Below are 4,958 nucleotides of genomic sequence, written 5' to 3'. Positions count from 1 at the left end.
CTATCTGGACATTATAAAGATTTTGCATGTGAAATTTGAAAAATTTCTTATGCATAAAGGTATTTTTAATCTCAAAACAAAAATTAATTTGCATGTTGGATAGGCAACATGAGAAAAGAAAAGAGGCATGAGAAAAACATTGCTTAACAAACCTTAAGACTTAATAAAAAAAAAATTATATTTTGCATATGAAAGCATTGTAATGTTTACTGGTAATCTGACAAATTTTGTTAACATATGCTTACTAATATAAAAGCTATAGCATGAAAACTATAACAAGTACAAAATGTTTATGAGGTCGGTACCAGGAACCAAGCCCGTTCTGAAAGAGTTAATCACTGCTATTCTTAATGTACTTTTAATGCATTGAATTTAATTATTTCACACAATTTTGAGTCAGTACTTTACAGTAGCAAAAACACAAAATTACTCAATATTATAATAATGTAATATGTTGATCTCAATGGTGGTGAACAGGATAAAAAAGTTAGTAATCAGAGATTGAGTTAATCTGTCACCTAATATGAAAATGCGGGAACAAAAACCAGAAAAATATGCATTCAACAACATTCAAATTTTTATCACTAGAAAGAGGAAAATAGTGGGGAAAAAAAGTATGAAGAGAAGCACATCAAATGTCCCTTTTTATCATCCAGCACTGAAATCTAAAACTTGAACTTAGATTTCAATGCAGCCTGATTCACATAACATCAGAGAGGAGAATAATTTTGAAAAAAGGGGAACCTACCCATACATTCTTCATCTCTGAGAAAATAAGAATTCCCTAATCCAGAGAAATTTAGAAAGATTTACAACAATAAGATAACAGAACTGAATAAAGGAGGTAGAGATAAGCCCTTCCATTAAGTTGTAAGAAGAAGAAATCCAAGACTTTTGGGACCATCAATTTTGGAAGTTCAATTCAAAAATTTGGTGGTTTCAGAACATTGTACTGCTGTCAAAAACCAAGCAACTCTGTCTTGTTGCATGGTCCAAACCAGGTCATTAGGACTGGGTATTATTATTTCCTCTGTGTGTATGTGTGTGCATGCAGTGTTGCACTGGGTTTATCTAAGAAGTGTTACAAATGGTGCCAATATATTCCAAATATGTTTCAAGGAATTACAACAATACCCAAAATAACATATAATGTCTCCCTATCCCTATAAAAAAAAAGACTGATTAGCACAGGTTGCAATTTACTCTTGCAATCATTTCAATTGAACAAGGAATTAAAAGACAACTTAAATTTGTACCCCATGACAAAGTTTTATTTAACAAAAAAAAAAAAAAAAACACTACAAAATATTTAGGGTCAGTTGGAAACTGAGAAAAGAAAATTTTTTTTAGGCCTATGGGCACATGAAATCAAATTATGGATGTCCGGCGGACTTGCACAAGTTAAATTTTCAGTGTCCAAAGGAAATTTTTAGGTGTATTATATGCCAGGACATCCACTAACTGAAGAACTGAGTTTGAAAAGGAGGTTTTCAATGATCCTCAGAAGTTAGGACTCAAGGTGCAAGCAAAGGCTAAAACAAGTTCTATACATGGAAAGAAACATCTGTAGTAAAAGTATCTAGCAAACAAAAACTGATACCTCAAAGAACTTAAAGAAGCATGACAGCAAAAAAACTCAGCTCATGCTATTAACCAAGAAAAGATAACTACAAAAAAGAATCTTGTAATTCACATCTCAACAAAAGAGAGGAGCTGCACATATGATACAAAACTCTTCTGCCAAGCCCTAGAAATGTCACAAAAAAAGAACTTAAAAACAAATAACTAGGTGGTCATCAAACAATGAAATAAGCAAGCATACTATGATCTCCTAAAAGACAATAGACAAGTACAAATGGGACAAATATCTCATCTAATCATATATTTCACTATTCAATAAAATGTGATACGATCAGGTATATTAATTTTGCTATGAATTCAATAATCAGAGAGCATTTCATCGATAGATTACCTCAAAATATTATGCAAGCATGATACTATTTCCATGAGCATCAGAAATAATAGGTATTGCATCATATAGCATATTGGTACTGTCTACTGGCTTCTAAACAGTAGCATCTTCCTCAGTACTAAAGGGTGGAAGCTCTAATAGTCATAACAGCCCTAATACATATTGTCATTATGTACTTTAAATAAGCATAACACCCACCCACTGTATTGCCACTGCATGCCCTAGGTAGTTACAGTAGCAACAGCAAGCAAAATCCAAACAGCCTTAGAAGGTGATCAAGGGTATAAAGCACTGTCTCATACCACCATATGATGCATTCCCTTAGAGGAACTGGTCATTCCCATGTACATCCTACTAATGCAATGAGCAAAATTCTGGATGTAGCTTAAAATAACGTGGAATGGAAAAGTAAAAATATGGATTAGCTTGCTTGTCGAAATAATGTCAAAGTAAAAAAAAACATCTAGAGGTAGATTAGTATATTTACATAAAATTTAAATAAGAATTTTAGACAATTCATCATGTTAGTTATCTTCTCCTTTTGCATTAATAAAAATACAAGGAAAATCAGAAACACTAACGTGGTAGAAGGTAATTCGACTCAAGTTCATATTTACCACTACAATATATAAATTCATTTCCAACAGTTATCTCACTAATCAAAACTGTATTTCCAACTTCACTCCATCACTAATACAATTCAAAAAAAAGACTGTCAAAAATCCTAAGAATTTTAAGAACTTTAAGCAAATGATTCTAATTCTTTTATAATCTATAGAAATCAAATCCAAAACTATAGTACAAAACATCTCATAGCTTAAATTTCTTAATCAGACATCACTCTAGAACTAGAAGTAGAAACCCCTATAACTTGTAAGTGTAAGTTGGACACCTGTCTCCACCTTACTAGTACTGATACTAATACTCAGTAATACTAGAAGTAATACTATTCAACTTGTAACTTTTTTGTCAATTCCCTATTAGTATTACACTTATATTGCTCTACCATTACCAGTTAGGATGGGAAGCATACTTATCAACCATACTACTACTAGTGGAACTGAAACTGAAGCACTGAAACTGTTTAAGAGTTAAACAGTTGCAAACCCACTTAATATCACGATAATTTCAGAAAATTAGCGAGAAGATGCAAAGATGCATCATAAAAGTATAACGTTAATAATAAATAATATACAAAAATTACAGGTTAAGTATTTAATACTAATGGTACTTTAGTAGTCAATACTAAATTTAGGCGTAAAAACATTCATATCAAATGGTAGTACTATAACTTAAAAGTCTAATAATAATACTAATGATAAAAGTACCAAACATAACCCATCAAAACGAGCATGCTACTTACGCAACTTAATGTTTCCTTCAAATCATTTTGCAATATAAGTTTACATGGGAATTAACCCTTTCCATTGTTTGTGTAACATACTTATACTATACAACTAGTGTTATTTTTTATCACTGAAACATAAAAACTTATTTTCATCGGCAGGTCATGTGCTTAATACATCAGTGGCTCCTACTGGAAGAAACAGAAGTGATTGGAATTGATTTTAATAATAATTATTAACGTCATTATTTCAGAGGGGATAATGAACATTCGAATTTCGAACAATTATGTTTACGCTTTTTATTTAAGATTCGATTTGTTTCCAGTAAAAGGTAGCGATACTTTTCAAAAGAATAAGGCAAAATCCATTATAGCACGCATCATCATTATTTATTTCATATAAAGCTAATGATCGGACTTACAACGCTAGAATCCGGGTTTCGATACCCGTGGTGGGCAGAGCACAAATAGCCCATTGTGTAGCTTTGTGCTTGATTACAAACAAACAAACAAGCTAATGATGGTAAAAATCCGAGGTTTAACAAAAAGTTAGGTAAATAACGTTAACAAATAACAACAATGAAACCTAAGTGTTTTTGACAGATGGAGCTGCCTTTTTCAGTTCTATTATTAATATTAATGTGATATTGCATAAAGAGTATTTATGTTTAGTTTATCTCATAAAACAATTAGATCTACAAGACCGAAAAACAGAGTGAATTACCAGAAGCACTTAGAATTTTAACATTAAAGTATAAAAAATAGCAATAACCAGAATTCATTAAGCCTGCGATTTGTGATAACAATCACATTAATTGCTTACATTTTATTCCTGTACTTATCTTAATTTATCCGCTGCAGAATCAAAGTTAAAGGTGTTTCATAAAAGCATTTCGGATCTATCTTTTGTCTTCTAGTCCAACTGACAAGTTCTGGTATTGTGTGAAAGGTCTTCTTGGGTAGTGACGTATGGGAGACAAAAATAGAAGTGAAATGTTATCTTTAAACACTGATAACTTTGAATCCACAATAGACAATTTCAGATTAATATGGAATAATATGAAATTAATGTGAGTGTGAGAGCTAGACTGATTATTCATCAGACCACGACAGAGCACTGGAAGTTTACGGTTGCATTGAAAGATTTGCTGTTGGAGCTCCTCTAGATGAGTAACTCCAACTTCTCCCCTTAAGTTATAAACGTACTTATTTGTTTAATATTGTTGTTTTTATTTATTGTTGTAAAGAGTATGTATGGCTAGAATTAATGATTTTTATTGTGTGTATACATATATATTGCATTAGGGTCTAGCTGCGGGGTCTGGAAGGGGATTGCCATTGTCTGGGGCTGATTAAGTTGATGGTTAATGTATCCTCCTCGTGTAAAAGACAATAGATCATCCTTTAATGTATTTAATTCGCTTTTAAATTTACTAATGTTTTCCATTTGTACTTCTTGCCAATGTTGTTGACTTTCCTGTAGTTGCTGCTGACTTTCTTCCTGTTTTCTTTCTTGCTCTAGTTGACACTGCTGTAATCTCTCTTCTTGTTTCTTTTCTTTTTCCACCAACAACTGCTGTAATCTCTCTTGTTTATTTTGCTGTTCGAGCTGCCATTGTTGCAGGTTTTCTTGCCACTGCT

At 32.1% G+C, this 4,958-nt stretch overlaps 1 protein-coding gene across 4 annotated transcripts in view; it reads right to left on the bottom strand.

Annotated features, from left to right (window-relative positions):
- The window catches only part of LOC106458744, an 80,348-nt gene extending 76,917 nt beyond the window's left edge, over positions 1 to 3,431 (bottom strand). For 3 of the 4 annotated variants that reach the window (XM_022385049.1, XM_022385051.1, XM_013918283.2), the window contains exon 1: positions 3,336 to 3,431. The gene's annotated coding sequence lies outside the window, so the exon portion shown is untranslated. The remainder of the gene's footprint in view (positions 1 to 3,335) is intronic. The other variant, XM_022385050.1, reaches the window with a different exon arrangement.
- Between the last annotated feature and the right edge of the window lie 1,527 nt (positions 3,432 to 4,958).

The sequence above is a fragment of the Limulus polyphemus genome, unplaced genomic scaffold (assembly GCF_000517525.1).
Source record: "Limulus polyphemus unplaced genomic scaffold, Limulus_polyphemus-2.1.2 Scaffold507, whole genome shotgun sequence".
Lineage (NCBI taxonomy): Eukaryota > Metazoa > Arthropoda > Merostomata > Xiphosura > Limulidae > Limulus > Limulus polyphemus.
Note: the sequence above shows the minus strand (reverse complement) of the source record. Positions and strands in the feature narration are given on the sequence as shown.